The following is a 15,847-nucleotide window of genomic DNA, read 5'->3' as shown; positions in this document are numbered from 1 at the left end:
CTGGTTCAAGAACACGAAAGGTGATTGTGAGACAAAGAGGGGATTCCAGCACCACGAAGGACATTATAAGACAATATGATTTTAACCTCTGGAATGAGTCTTACCTTGCAGAGCTGATATATTTAAAATGGGATGATGTACTTGAATGCTCTTTGTAAAGTGAAAATCCTATACAAGCATAAGCTGTATCTCTAGTATTGTCTGGAAAGGGGTCAGTGCACTCTAGTGGGGAAAGCTCTGGCCTGGGAGTTAAAACATTCGAATTCTAGTGTTGACTTTGCCATTAATCCCCCAGGTAAGTTTGACAAACTCTCTCATGTCTTTTATCGCAGCTTCAGGTTTGGTAAAATGAAGATGGACTTGGAGTTCTTCAGTTAGCAGAAAAAGAAATCAGATTTGGCAAAAATAGGGTAGCTCACAGAACTGAGACAAGAGCTTCAGGAAGGCCAGGAGCCAAAGATACTGTGGAACTCTGGGCAGGGCTGATATTCAAACGATAAAACAACAAGAGGGCTCAGGCAAATCGAAATGGATTCCAGTAGCTACGCAGAGACCTAGCGGCACTCAGCTGATACACAGTGTCTCAATCCATGCTGTGACAAAATTCCACAGTCTGGGTAGCTTATAAAGGACAGAAATGTATTTCTCACAGTTCTGGAGGCTGGAAGTCCAAGCTCAGGTTGCCAGCATGGCGGAGGGAAGGCTCGCTTGCAGGTCCCGGACTTCTCATTGTAGTGAGAAAGGGCGAGGGCTCTCTCTAGGCGAGAACGCTAATCCCATCCATGATAAGCGTTCCACCCTCAAGAATTGCAAGCAACTCCCAAGGCCCCGCCTCCTAAAACTATCACCTTTGAGAGTCAGGATTTCAACATGTGACTTTTAGGGAGACACAAACATTCAGACCATGGCACAGGGGTTAGCTCTTGAGCTGCTGCATCAAAGGGAAAGCTGGCGTAGTGATCCCAGGAAGGGGATGGTGGGAGGACATACAGGGTTGTGGGGAGGCAGCTATTTACCAACTGGCAGGGAAGTATTTCAATATTTTAACAGCCGGTACAGCTGTATTGGTGTGTTTCTGCAGGATGTCTAGATTTAAGGAGCTATTTATTGTTACTGCAGGCCTCACTGCTAGGATGAATCGAGATAAAAATTTAGCACTTTTTTTCTCCTCTTGTGTCCCACTGCGCTATACTCACATTTGAGGGAGAGGGTGTGTGGTTGGCCTAGTTGCGAGGTCCTGCCCACACTCGGCTAGAGGAGAACAGAGCACTCCAAACGACAGCCCAGCTACAGCTGCGTCCAGTGGAGTGGAGGCGCTTTCCTAACATAACTCAGGTCTTTGTTACTCTATGGCGAGAATAACGTATTTGACAGCTGGTATGGCAGGGACATCAATCATTGAGAAGGTACATTAGCCCTTGCCTAGGGGGCAGGATCCTGAAGGTTCTCTGATGTGTTGGGAGTTATCCTTTCGTTACCAGCTGTGGTGTTGCAAGATGAGGGCAAATACTAGGAGTCCCAGGGGTCACCATGGAAGAGGGGGTGGGGACGTGGAGCCAGGAGCCTGGGCCATGGTTATTGCTTATAGGTGTAGCATATTATTATCAGTATGAACCTTCTGTAACCAAAAGAAGGGGGAATGGATAGGCTGAGGAAAAATCATAGCTGGCTATTACAGAGGGGTTGGAGTAGAACTGCAAACAGTTCATGGTTTGCTGCTGAGTGTATAAGGAAATGTGTGGTGGTATTTTTGATTTTCACAATGGCTAGGAGATGGGGAGGGTGCTACTGGAATTTGGTGATGGAATCAGGAATAATAAATGTTCTACAATGTCTGGGACAGTCACGCCGACCTATCCAAAATGTCAAAGCACCTCTGTTGAGACAGATTGCAAGAGTTATCTGTAAGGGGCTGCTGAAGAGAGGAGAGCCCTATGCCTTGGGCAGAAGGGAGATAAAGTCGTAATTTGGGTGATATAGTTGCCATTTATTATTTAGTATGGATTAGGTCCATAAACACATCTGTCATTTAATCTGCATGACTACCCCCTGAGATATAATTAGTTACTCCCTTCTTATTATACGCGAGGAGTTAGGCTCAGAGAGGCAAAATAACTTCACCAAAGTGAGACAAGCAAGGGGCAGAGTCTCTTCAATTCAAGTGTGAGTTCAAAATCTTCCTGCAGGGTTTTAGGCGACAGGGAGGAGAGGGGCAACTGGGTGTGTATGGAGTCCTTCGAGAGAAAGAAAATCACATTCATGACACAAACTCAGGATGAAATCCTAGGAAGAGTTGTTGAGTCCTGGAATAAATTACTGTGGGAAGCTGGAATTTTTGGATATCTTTGAAAAGGCCCCCTCTATTTAAAAATCCTTCTGGAGGTATTTTTTTTTAATTTTTAATTTTTTAGATTGAGAGAGGAGATCATTAGAGGGGTCTTCTGGGCTTGTTTCTATGATTCAGTTCTCAGTATTCTTCTAAACTCCGAGGGATGACCTTAAGATAAATGTTGAATAAACACTCCCTTGAAAGGGCTGGAAATTCACACACACAACTGCAACTAAGTGGAAAACTAATTAAAACCAGCCATTCTGATTCAACATTAACTGAAATTTATCAGCCTATGTTGAAAGTGAAATAAATGCAAGAAGTCAAAAGTTTAAAAGATGAAAGAAGGATGACTTAGAATTTTTTTAAAATAACATTTTAAATCATAACAAAATCAATATACATTATCGTATAAGATTTTTATGGAATATTCTTTCTATTTGCTGTATATGGATTTTTGCACGTATATTTCACATTTTAAAATCATCAGGGAATTCCTCATTTCCAATTATCTATAATTCCATCACAAGCACTTTTTCTCACCCTTTGCCTCAAACTTTACGCTAACACGCCACTACCTCCCCCAAGGGAATTACACGTAAAGCTAAGCTTACACTAGACATCTATATCTTGTTAAAAATGAAGAACACAAGAGTAGATTTTATTAGTGAAAAAGGGGGGACAGAGTATGATGGTAGTAGGCACTCGTTTGGGGGTGGTCAGAGGAAAGGAGATCTAACTGAAGTGGTAGTTTTCTCCAGCTATAAGTACTGAATTTCAGGAATTCTGGTCCCTCCGTGTCAATCTAGGGTGGATGGATAGCTTTCCAGTTCCCGCCCTATCTCGAACTCCCAGTCGCAGACACCAGGTGGCGCTCGCATGCTCGCAGCTCAGCGAATGGAACCCTCGGAATTAGGCCCTGTCTGCTAAAAAGTCGCGCTGGCTGCCTGACCCGGGAGAATCACGGTCAGTGAAGCGCGGAAGTAAAACGGCGCCCAGCTCGGGCCCTGTCCTGTGGCAGACCTGCGGCCCGTTCGGAAAGGGACCGACAGACGCAGGGCGGCCGTGGGAGCTGCAGAGGGCCCTTTGCACTCCAATCGCAGGACAAGCGGGGAAGTTCAGAGCGTGGACAAGGTGATGCGAGTACCAGCAAATTCGGGGAAAGCAGAGGAGGTGGCTTGGGAAGGTTAGAATATCCGAAGGACCCCCTTGAAAGGGGCTGGATGGGTCACAGCCCCTCTTTCTGTATTCTGGGCTGAGCAGGGTGGTAGCAGGTTCGGGGGCCTTTTAAGAGCACCGCCTGCCCTTTCTCTCTTCGCCATCACCAGCCTTTAACGGTGGTGAAATACCCTCTGCAGTTTTCCAAGGCGAGAGGGTATTTTCTCACAAAAGTGGCTTCTTGATAAACACTTAGTTTTTATACCTCCCAGCCCCCAACATTTGTGCGCACACAACAAGCTGGATTGTAAAGACGCCGCGGGAGGGGGTGGGAAGCTGTTCGTGAGGTTAAAAAATGAGTAACGAGGATGACTTTCCAAGGGGGCCCAGGGGATGACCGCGCAGGGCTGAGTCCCTGGAGACCTGGCGCGGGGCTCTGGCGCGCCTCGTGGGCTTCACAGCTCAAGCAGAGCCTCTCGGAGGGTGGTCTGCATGTATCAGAACCACCAGGGTGTTTGATAAATGCAGAGTCCCTGGCCTCAGCCCAGACCTGTTGAAACAGGATATCTGCGAGGGAGCATATGCAGTTTAAGAAGTCCAACCACCGGACACAGCCGACATTCGTCCTTTTAAACACCAAAAATACCTATTTCAACGTTCGCAGGTGATTCTCCTGCACATTTAAGTTTGAGCATCTCTGCTTTGGCATTTTATAGCCCTCGTTCAGAAGAAGGAAGGGAGGAAGGGTACCCCTTGTTTTTTGGGGGTTTTTTGGTGGTATCTTAGTTCCCCGACCAGGGCTCGAACCCGCGCCCCCTGCAGTGGAAGCGCGGAGTCTTAACCACTGGACCACCAGGGAAGTCCCAAGGCAGGCTACCCCTTTATAGCGGGTACCGGCCCCCCGAGCGCGGGGTCCTTGACGAGGCTGGTCTTTGGGAATGGGGAAGCGGGCACGCAGCACCTGCGTCCGCGAGGGCTGCAGACCTCGCAAAGCAGCCAGCCGCACGCTAGCCTCGGTGCGAGTGGAGGGGCAAAAGCGGCTCTTTCCCGGCACCGTTCACCCGGCTGCGGCCCGCACCTGGGGCGGCCGCCAGGTCTGGGCTGGCGCGCCTTTGGCGCTGGGCGGGCCCCTCAGAGCATCTCTAGTGGGGCCGGGCTGGAGGAGAAGAGGAGGAGAGAAGTGGGGGGGGGGGTGCGTTAAGGACTTAGGCCTGCCTCCCACCTCCCCCCGCAGCCACCTTCCGCTCTATAATTGGCTGCCAGCGGGCCTTCCTTTCCTCTTATCTGATCCCGGGCGCCTAGCAGGAGGGAAGCTCTGGAGAGGAGGAGGCAGCTTTGAGCGGCGGGGGGTGGGAGCAGAGGCGGGTAGAGGAGAGGGAGAGGGAGAGGGAGAAAGGCTAATTGAAAGGGGCGCACGGCGGGAAGCGCGCGAGACCCGTGCGCCGCCAAGAACCAATTCGCGGCGGAACTTGGATCTTCCCTAGGCACGGAGAGGTCCCCTACCTGGGCTGGAATCTCATCCTGCACAGGTCAGTTCCAATCTTTCTCTGCTCTTCTTTCGGGTCGGCTTTGAAAAGTCTACTCTTGAGGAAGGGAAAGTGGAGAGGGCGAGCCACCTGCAGACGCCGTGCAATTCCATGGACCTTCTCTTCACGCGCGCCTGGGATGGCCCGGGGACGTTTGAGGTGCGATGGGAAGGTGCACCCGGGTGCCTCTTCGCAGGGGGTCACTGGGCAGAGAGATTGGAGGCACTGCGTGATGCAAATGTAGACAGTGAAGATGCCCTGGGTTGCTCTCAGGGGCTTTCCCCCTTGTACTTGGGCGCTGTGAGTGCTCGGCGGGAAGGAGCGTGTTTGGCTTCGAGACAGTGGAGACTCCAGAATTTCCAAGTAGAAGGGGCTTCGTAAAGGCGACCATTCCGTTGAGAAAGGGGCTTAGGGATTGTTTTGGAGAGCTGTATGTAAACAGAAAGCACGCTGTTTTTATTTCGATTGTATTAAGGGTCGCTTGGGAAAACAGTCGATGGAGACCATGGGGTACGAAACTCACCTAGATCCCCGTGGGTGACCCGCGCTGGGGACCAGGTGCTAGCGAAAAGAGGAGGAAGCAAATGGAGTGCCTCGATGCAGGATGTTGGCAGTAGTCATAGCTCTTCCACGTAGTGATAGCTCGTCCACGCCAGGAAACCCGGATGCTTCGCGCGTTTTACTTTGGTGTCTGGACCCAGGAGGTTGCAGCTTTCAGATGCACCACCAGGCTGTGGTGCTGGAGGGTCTTCTCTGCCCTGGCTTTTCCAACCCCCCCCATCCCCCCACCCGCCCCTTTCATCCCTCTGAACTGCTCGCGGCTTCAAGCGCTCTAGTACGCAGCGCCTGGGCGGAGGTGCATCTGGCCGAGCTTGGCTTTAGCGTGCACAGCGCACAGTCAAGACAGGGTTAGGGCCCGGCCAAGGGGAGCCGGCGTTGTGCCACTGGAGTGGCCTTAGTCCTAAGCAAGGGTCTGAACGCTGCCTGCAAGTGCAGGACACGGGCACTCTGATTCAGGAGCTGGGTTCTTGGGTCCTCTGTGGGAGGCTCCGCCCTGTGGCGCTCGAAGCTCAGCATTGACCCGGGGTCGCGCATTGTGCTTAGGCTTTCTGCTTGTCCTTAGGGCAACTGTGCAAATGGAGCTTGCGTGCAGCTCTCACAGCGGCCTGGATCTGCCCCTCCCCCTCCCCGAAAACTGCTTCTGGAGCTACAGCTGAGAGACTCATTCCCTCTGGAAGTTTTGGATTCCCTTCTGGAAATTTTGCAGCAGTAGAAGGGGGTGGGAGGGGGCAGAAACAAAGAAATATGAGGATAAGACATTGGTGGCTCTGTGGGGAGCAGAAATGAGAAAGAGTTTCCCCGAAACTCCCCTCTTACAGGCTCTGGGGCTCCTCAGCTACGGAGAGTCAAGGGGGGGCCCTTCCTGGTTGCGGCATGTGATAAAGAGGCCCTGCTCACATCCAGCAAACCGGCTTAAGCTGGATGCAGTGGGGAGAGCTGGTGGTGTGTTTCTGACAAGGTGGTCCAGTTCTGCCCACAGAGAACTTACGGGTAAATGTAAAATGAGTGAATGAATTAATGCATGGATAGCATTTGGATTTTGAGTTGTTTCAAAAGAGCAACTTGGATGGATTTCCTTTGAACCTGGTCCCAAGGGTGTGGTTACTGTAAGATAGACTTCAGGATAGTATTTTTTTGAAGAAACAGCTTTATTGAGATATAGATCATATACCACACACGTGTGCAATTCGGTGGTTTTTTAGTATATTCACGGAGCTGTGCAACCATCACCACAATCAATTTTAGAAGATTTTTATCACTCCAAAAAAAAAAAGAATTCTGTACCTATTAGCAGAAACTCCCCATTTCTTCCCAACCTCGCCCCCCCAACACCCTTGGCAACCACTCATCTACTTTCTGCTGACATTTCATGTAAATGGAAGCATACAATATGTGTGTGATCCTTTGTGACTGGCTTCTTTCACCTAGTAAAATGTTTTCAAGGTTTATCCATTATGTACAGGATACTCTCTCACTAAGCATTGGGCATCGCCTCCTTCTGCCTGGGGAGCCCTGAGCCAGGACAGACCTGAATCTCCGCTACATCCCTGACCTCCTGGGGGTCCCTTTGAAAGGACAAGAACCACACCGGTGAGGCCTCTCAGTAATTCCCTGGGAAGGATTCCTTGGAACCCATCAGGATTCCTGGAGCGGTTTTGGGCAGGTCCCAGGCTTTAGGATTGATGGGAGGAGTCCTTTGGCATTTTTCCTGCTGCTAATGGTCCAGCTGTGGATTTCAGAGAACTCTGGGCCTTCCATGAAACTCTTGGTTTTTGGAATCAGCCAGGGCTGGCCTTAAAGAAAGGGCTGAGCAAATTCGTATGATTTGAGGGGCACTGGAACAAGCCCCAGCCCAGCAAAAAAGGGCTCATTGGGGTACATTCCCTTTGACTCTTAAATACTTCCTAGTGTCACCTAGTAATACACAAAGATCTTTTGCCTGTTTTGAGCTGAGAATCTTTGCAGTTATGTGACTCTAGAGCCACATTTGCTGTCGTTTTAATACAAACTCAGCCAAATGACTGCTGTTTTCCAGGCCAGTCGAGTGTAACCCAAGGTTCCTTTAAAGAACAAGGGCCTTCCTGAATTGTTGCAGGCTGAGGTGGTGGTGTTTGGAACTAACAAATTATCTGGGATTATGACAGTCTGTAGAGAACAAATGATAAATGACCAAGGGGAACAGTGGGATGGGTGGGGTGGGGGAGGGGAGAAGAGGAAAGTTTAAGGGAAAGGGACAAAAACAAACTTCCTCTTTGACAGATTTGCCTCTGATAGCGCTGGACGGCAGGAAAACAGTCTCTTCTTGTTTCTCCTTCTCTTTGGTAACTAACTAAATAAAAAGTGGCAGGGCCCCAGTTACTCTTCTATATAGAACAAGCCTTGTGAAGACCAAGCCTTATCCTGTTCTAGTGGGGAGATGGGTGTGTGCGAGGAAGTGCTGGCATGTGTTTCGAGTCCCTGTTGGGTACCTGCCCTTTTCTTTTTCAGAAACATGTTTAAGCCCCCCAGTTACCTGTGGAAGTAAATATTCTCCTTCTTTTAGAGATAGGATCACTGAGCTTTGGGGATGTAAACTACCTCGCCTGGGGTTGCAAAGCCAGCAAGTGCCAGATACATGATTAAGAAAAGTCTGTATGAGATTTGAACCCAGACCCCATTTCTCCGTCAGCTTCTTTGGTGGGGAAGGGTGAAGTGACCCTTTACTTCAAGGGTGTGTGACTGTAAATGGATGACATCAGCTGAGGCCATACAAGTCTGGGAGCTGAAACGGAGGATGGAAGGCAGAGAGGTGTGGGTGAAATCTACACTTGCTTGTTCTGTGCCCCTGCCCATGTTCCTTAACCTCTCTGGGCTTCAGTTTTCTCTTCTAGAAAACGGGGATAACATAGCCACCCTATGTTTTAAGGCCTAAAATTATTTAGTACAGAGTCGGGAACACAAAACTGGTTTCTCTTGTCTCCTGCTTCTTTTTCCTTCTTCTTCCCACATTTCCTCTTCTCTCTTTCTCTGCTCCACTTTTTGAGGGGATTGTGACTAGATAGGCACAAATTCTCAGGAAATTCTGAGAACTGAGTGTCTATTTAAGTTGGGGCTTCGAGTCTAGACTCCACATTTCTTCAAGGTAATTTTTTTTAATTTAATTTTTATTTTATACTTCAAGGTAATTTTTTAAAATCAATGCTCTAGAAGAACTTTTCTGCCAGTGGGCCTTTGTTGGAGCTCACCGGCAAGGGTCCCTAACTTTTAATTTTAGGGAGAAGTGTTTAGTCTTTTTCCTCCCAGAGATAACCTGGGTTGTTTATGAAAATTGATCCAGAGGGAGGCCAGGCTTGGCTGAGTTCATCTGAGTTTCACAGGTGGTGTCTATAACTAGAGGTGCTCAGGGGATCTTTTACTGGATAAAGATTTCCTCCTCAATGGCTTTCTGTCTGCTTTTGCAAAGGGGAGCACACTGAATCGATATCAAAAAATGATGTTCTACTGTAGGTTTAGAATGGAAAATAAAGATTACTACTGTAGGAAACACAGAAGGAGCATCTGGCCCATACTTGGAAGATCAGGGAAGCCTTCCTAAAGGATGAGATGTCTACACTGAGATGTGCAGCTGCCCTTTATGCTGCTTGTAGATAGAGAGTTTCTTTAAAAGCAACTCTCATTTCTTTGACCAAGAAGCTATGTCAGTCCTTAAAAAAAAAATGGCGGGTAATAGAACATTCCTGAGTCAAGGAGAGTCTCCAATTTGCCATACTTTTGGAGTGGTTCTGCCTTCTGCCATGTAGGACTTACAGCAACCTAGTTTAAGACTGAACAGCTACATTTCTGAGGGTGATCTGCAGACATATCCCTTGCATTTGAGCCATTCACTGGGCTGCTATGATCCTACATGGGGTGTTTCTGTGAACTAGAAAAAGGTACCTCTGGGCAGACCCATGCTATTGGGAGAAGAAAACAGTATCCTTTCCTCTGGAAAACAGTTTTGCATACAAGTTGGAGAGAATGTCTGCTAATTTCAAGCATTACTTGCCCTAGGCCAGTTGCAAGTTGTGCGGTGCATCAACTGTGAACTGTACACATCAGCCCTGGTCATTCAATCATTGATCATTAAATCAATCAATATTTATTGATTGACTGTCATGCACTTTGAACTTTTTTGATTATGGGTTAAACTGCCCATCTAGATGTATTATGTTACCCAAGACAAAGGAAGTAAAGTTACTGGGGCCATGAAGTTAGCTGGAGAGTTATAATGGAATAAGAGGCCAATGCAGTCTGTTGGAGATTGATCACTCTTTCTAAAGATTTTTCAATTTTATTAATATTTTAAAGAAGCAAATTTTGGCCTTGTTAATTTTTACTAATATTTATCTTATGTATTTTTGGTTTTTATGCTTATCTTTATTAATCCCTTTTCCAACTTAATTAGGATTTTAATTTGCTCTTTTTTTAGCTTCTTTAAGTAGAAAATTAGATCATTGATTTTTAAATTTCTTCTTTTTTTATGTAAATATTTCTCTCTAATCCTTTAGTTGCATCCCACAAATTTTCATGTGTTATCTTTTTATATTTTTTCCCTTCCAACTATTTTAAAAATTTGCATTGTGATTTCTCCTTTTACCCATGGATTAAATAGAAGCATGCTGTTTAATTTCCAAATATTTTGAATTTGTAAAGATATTTTATTATGATTGATATCTAATTTAATTCTGTTGTTGTCAGAAAACATACTCTGCAAACTTTGAGTCTTTTGGAATTTATTGTCTCATTTTAGGATGCAGAATATGACCTATTTTATAAGAAATTTCTTTAAAAAAGAATATTCTGCAGTTTTTGGATGTAGTGTTCAATAAATATCAATTACTAGTTGATAGAGTGGTTCACATCTTCTATATTCTTACTGATATTTTGTCTAGTTGTTCAGTCAGTTCCTGAGGGGATTGTTAACATCTCTAACTTTGCTTATTATTTATTTCTTTGGTTCTATCAGTTTTTGCTTTGTGTATTTTGAAACTCTATTATTAAGCGCGTACTCATTTATGATTGTTAACTTTTCTTGATTAATTGACCCTTTATTCTGAATTGTCCAGAATTTGAGGGACTTTTTTTTTCTTTTTTATAATATTTATTTATTTATTTACTTATTTATTTAGGCTGTGCCAGGTCTTAGTTGCAGCACATGGGATTTTCATTGCCAGGTGTGGGATCTTTTAGTTGTGGCATGCAGGCTTCCTAGTTGCGGCATGTGGACTCTTAGTTGCCGTATGCATGTGGGATCTAGTTCCCCAACCAGGGATTGAACCCCGGGCCCCCTGCATTAGGAGCACAGAGTCTTACGCACTGGACCACCAGGGAAGTCCCAAGGGCCGTTTTTATGCAGAGTTGATTCCCCCTACTTGTGGCTCACTCTTTTCTGACGCACTCCTTCTCAATTTCCAGTCTCTGGCATTCCTGAACTCTTCTACCCTTTGACACTTCATGCTAATAAGATTGTGGCTTTCCACTTGATTTCTTATCACAATGCCATGCACAGTGGGGAGTTCTTGCAGGGGGAAAAAGGCTAGTCACCAAGCTAATAGTAACACAACTAGGTCTTTATTTCTAAATTAGAGTTGTTTTCTCCTGTGTCCTGATGCTAACAGAGAAGAGTGATAACCACTGACTTCCTCTAGGGCTTGTTTTTACGTGGACCTCATGAACTAATCCTGAAAACCCTTTTGGTTATTCTGGGTGTAAGGAGGGTGGTATTTTCACTAGAGAGATGAAATAAGGAATACTAAACATGTCAACACACTGGGCTAAGACGTTAGCCCTGTTTTTAGTCTTTGCTTTCTTATCTGTAAATCCGTATGACCTAGATCATCAATTCACTGTAAAATTCTCCTATAAAATTGATATCAAAGTATTAATAATGTAGAGGTCCAGAAAGAGTTCAGACTTAAAGGTCATTTTGTCCAGTTCCCCTGCCCACAAATCGAGGAGTCTCTTCTATAACACCTCTCATGGGTAAAACTTAGCCAGCTTCTGCCTCAGAACTTCTAATAAAAGTGAAGAAGGCATTCTAGTTGTTAGAGAATTTTTATATCCAAATCCGCATCTCTGTGGCTCGGTCCATTGATTCGAGTTCTATTTGCAGAAGCTGCACAAAATAATCTTGTTTTGTCTTCTATGTGAAAGCCCTTCAAATATTTGAAGACATCCATTATGTGCCTCTGATTCTTGTTTTTCCTAGGCTTAAATCATGCTTAATCATTCCCATTTCTTTCAAATCTTCTTTGCATGGGCTTGTTAACTAAAACTGCTAAGTCTTCTTTTTAGTCAATGAATTGCTCTTAAGTCAAATCTTCCAGATCTTCAGATGGTTGATTATTTTGAACCTGTATAGAGCTGTCATCTGGAAAATGATAAAAAATGGATAGGAATGTAATTAGAAAAGTTTAAAGTAGTTCACCCATGCAAATAATTGTGCCTCTGTCATTATTTGGATCTTCCGTTTTTGCCTAAACCTTTATGCCAAGTTAGTCCCACAACCTTCATTAGATGGTGGAGATAAAGTGTTCTTTTTTTTAATATTTATTTTGGCTGCACTGGGTCTTAGTTATGGCACGTGGGATCTTCGTTGTGGCATGTTTAGTTGCGGCATGCAGGATCTTTTAGTTGTAGCATGTGGGCTCTTACTTGTGGCCTGAGGACTCTTAGTTGTGGCATGCAGACTCTTAGTTGTAGCATGTGGACTCAGTTGTGGCATGTGGACTTAGTTGTGGCATGTGGACTCTTAGTTGTGGCATGCAGACTTCTTAGCTGCGGCATGCGGACTTCTTAGTTGCAGCATGCATGTGGGATCTAGTTCCCCGACCAGGGATCAAACCTGGGCCCCCTGCATTGGGAGTGCGGAGTCTTACCCACTGGACCACCAGAGAAGTCCTGATAAACACTTCTTGAGTCTTTTCCTCCTTTAGTATCTACCCAAGTAGTAAATTCATTGATGATTATCATTCCCTTTTCCTTTGTGTCCTTGCAACCTGTTCCTAACATGTTACTAGTTAGAACTTTTTGAGAGCTTCCTGTGTTTCTAAGTACATTATTTACATTATCACAATCATCCTATCAGGCAGATGTTCACTTGCACATTTTACTGATAAAGAAATCAAGTCATGGAGTGGTCAAACTAGTTAGTCAAGGACCCCTAGCAAATTATTGGCAGATCTGTCTTCCTAGCTCCCAGTTTTTTTATTCATACCTCCAGTTTGTGCTAACTCTTTGTTCTATTTCATACTTATTTCATTTAGCTTGGCAATATATTTGCTTGCAGTCTTCTTTTTCAATAAAACTGTAAGTGAGTTGACTGAAGGCAGGGATCATATAGTATGAAATTTTGTATCTCCCTTAGAGTAGAGAGCTTTGGTTACATAGTAGGACTCTCATTAGTGATTGTTGGAATGAAGATTCTGATATTACAAATAACAGTCTCTCTCAGGGCCTGGTGTGCCAGTTGGCTGGCAACAATTTTGTTTAAGTTTATGGTTTTTTGTATGTCAGCACTGACTGAGTAGAACATTATCCAAGGTTTGGGTATATATGTGTGTAAGTCTGTGTGTGTGTGTGTGTGTGTGTTTATATGAGAAGTTTACAAAAACTTTAGGATAAATATTTTAAGGGATTTTGATAAAACTGGCTTGCACAGGGGCTTTGCTCCTTGTTAAACTTGGTTGTATAAATGCGATTAAATAAAACAAACATATGAAGTAGAAGAAGGGTCAATTAGTCCTAATGGGGATAGTTTTAAGTTACTGATTACATAATCCCGTGACAGTGTTCTGAGAAAACTTGTACTAAAGATTATCAACTTTCCCCAAATTGGGTTTATACCTTCCGAACTTAGAGCTAGATAGCCACTTCTAACATGATGTTTTTAAACCAAAAAAAAAAAAAAATTAAGGCAGAGTTATTTGTTTTGTGCAAGGTTTTAGGCAAAGTTTCAACAAATTAGGCTTTGATATTTTGGTAAATGTTAAAATATCTCATGGCACTTTAATAGGAATTGGGATTTTTTTCTTGCCCCTATTTTACTGTCCAAAAAAGAGACTTGGCAGAAAACCTTGGGAAAACTAAAATTCCACTTCTCCCAATATGGTATTACTCATCCTAATTTAAAATAAACAACAAAAAAGGAAGAATTTAAAGATAAGCTAGGGCTACAGTTTTTTTTCCATATAAATAATACGCAGTTTTCAAAAAAGGTCGCCAAGATTAGGGTAGCACTAATTCATTGGTTTGTTTATTTATTTATTTAAATTATGTGAAATGCAGATTAACTTCTAATGTGGCATGTTAAGTATTGCTTCAAAACACCTGGACACAGGAACTGCAGTGTTTTGATGAGAAAGAGAAAGACTATTGGACTGTGGCTTGTAAAAGGACTTTCTCTACTATGTTAACATAGTATTGTGTGATATCTGATAAAAGTCCCTGATCTTAAAGGGCATGCCAAAAAGACAAATTGTTTTCTTACCTCTCCTTCCCTTTGTCCTGTTCCTGGATGAAACCTGTGGTTATGTTTGGGGAACAAAATCTTAGAAAGAATATTTCATTTGAGTTGATAGAGTGATTCTACTTCTGTGGTTTTCTTTGGGTATCACGGTCTTGATCATGATAGGGCTGACGCCTACTCCCCTATCCTTTCAAATCCCCTGTATTCAAGCCTTCTGTATACAAAAGAACAAAAGAGTGATTCACATTCCTTTGGATAACCCACCTGCTCTTGTTCTACTTGCCTGGGTGGGGTTAGGGTTCTCTAGATGCCTCAGGGCCTTTCCCCCTGTATTTTATCTAAATTCACTCTCCATTTGTCCCATTTCTTCTGTGCTCTGACAAATAGTTGGTTTATTAATCTGTAATAAATTAATAATAAATTCATCCAGACTAAAATGCCATATATATTACATACAAAGTAGTCACTCAATGTGTTGCCTATTCCATTGAATTTTAAGGGGCTTCCAGTATGTGAAAGTCTTAATTTAAGAAAATATTCTTTAGTAATTAGCATTTTGGAAGTATGGTAGGCTGGTTGGGGGAGATGTTTTTTAGATCCCTAAATACAAATGAATACATTCTTTAAATTTTTTATAGGATCTTAACTTGATTATTTCTATGATTATCAAAGCATGTGGATCTTCCTTTAATTGGCAATACAAAAGAATTGCACACTAGACTGTCACTGGATATTATAAAAAGTGGTTGCCAAAAAATTTTTTTAATGAATGATTGCTTGAAGGAATATAATTAATTTATTCCTCTGGACATACTGTATCACTCTGGAATAAAACCAGAATAAGTTTAAGTACATGAATCATATTGAATCATATTGTTTTGAAGATTCATAGAATTATGCTTTGCTACCTTCACTGAAATAACTCTTGGGTTAAAAAGGAAATTAAAGTTTGTATGTTGCTGCCAAAGCATATTCAGAGAAAAATTATGGCCTCAAATAAAGAATATTACATTAATTAAGGATTAAATAAAAAGAACAACAAAAATTAAAAACATAAGAGCAGGACTTCCCTGGTGGTCCAGCGGGTAAGACTACACTCCCAATGCAGGGGGCCCGAGTTCCATCCCTTGTTGGGGAACTAGATCCCACGTGCATGACGCAACTAAGAGTCCACATGCTGCAACTATGAGCCCGCGTGTTGCAACTAAAGGATCCCACGTGCCAAAACAAAGACCCGGCTCAGCCAAAATAAATAAATAAATAAAATAAATATTAAAAAAAGAGCAGAAAAGCAAAGATAAATACAGAACTAAATAAATTAGAAATCAAAAAATAATATTGGCAAATAAAAAAAACTATTCTCAAAAAAATTACAATCTGGACAAATATATATAGCTTATCTATTTTGGAGAGAAAAGAGAAAGTCAGAAACACATCACTTTAATACTGATAATGGAGCTATAACAAGAAAAGATAGGTTGTAATTTGGGAGATCACACAACTCTGTGCTAATCAATTTGAAAATCAAAATTAAAAGAATAACTTTATGGGAAAACATCCAAACTAGAACCAAGAAATAAAAAAGCTAAGTAGATTTATAAATAAGGCAAAATATATTTTTAAAGTTGTGTAGGAATTAGCTTCAGAAAGGGAATAGGCCCATATGATTTTCTCCCTCAAATTATTCATAGGCTATCATAGAGTAGATCATTCTCATGCTACTTAAACTATTACGGCACAATAAAAAAATGGAAACCTTTCTAACTTTTTTTTATGAAGCTAGAATAA

At 43.4% G+C, this 15,847-nt stretch overlaps 1 protein-coding gene across 5 annotated transcripts in view; it reads left to right on the top strand.

The window, feature by feature from the left end:
* The first annotated feature begins 3,252 nt into the window (after positions 1-3,252).
* The window catches only part of COL14A1 (collagen type XIV alpha 1 chain), a 242,075-nt gene continuing 229,480 nt past the window's right edge, over positions 3,253-15,847 (top strand). For 2 of the 5 annotated variants that reach the window (XM_082364190.1, XM_082364193.1), the window contains exon 1: positions 3,253-3,463. The gene's annotated coding sequence lies outside the window, so the exon portion shown is untranslated. Of the gene's footprint in view, positions 3,464-4,711; positions 5,017-15,847 lie in introns of those variants that run through there. The other 3 variants (XM_082364191.1, XM_082364189.1, XM_082364192.1) reach the window with 3 other exon arrangements.

The sequence above is a fragment of the Balaenoptera borealis genome, assembly GCF_965194805.1.
Source record: "Balaenoptera borealis genome assembly, chromosome: 17".
Classification (NCBI taxonomy): domain Eukaryota; kingdom Metazoa; phylum Chordata; class Mammalia; order Artiodactyla; family Balaenopteridae; genus Balaenoptera; species Balaenoptera borealis.
The sequence above is the reverse complement of the archived record's forward strand: the minus strand, read 5'-3'. Positions and strand labels throughout refer to the sequence as shown.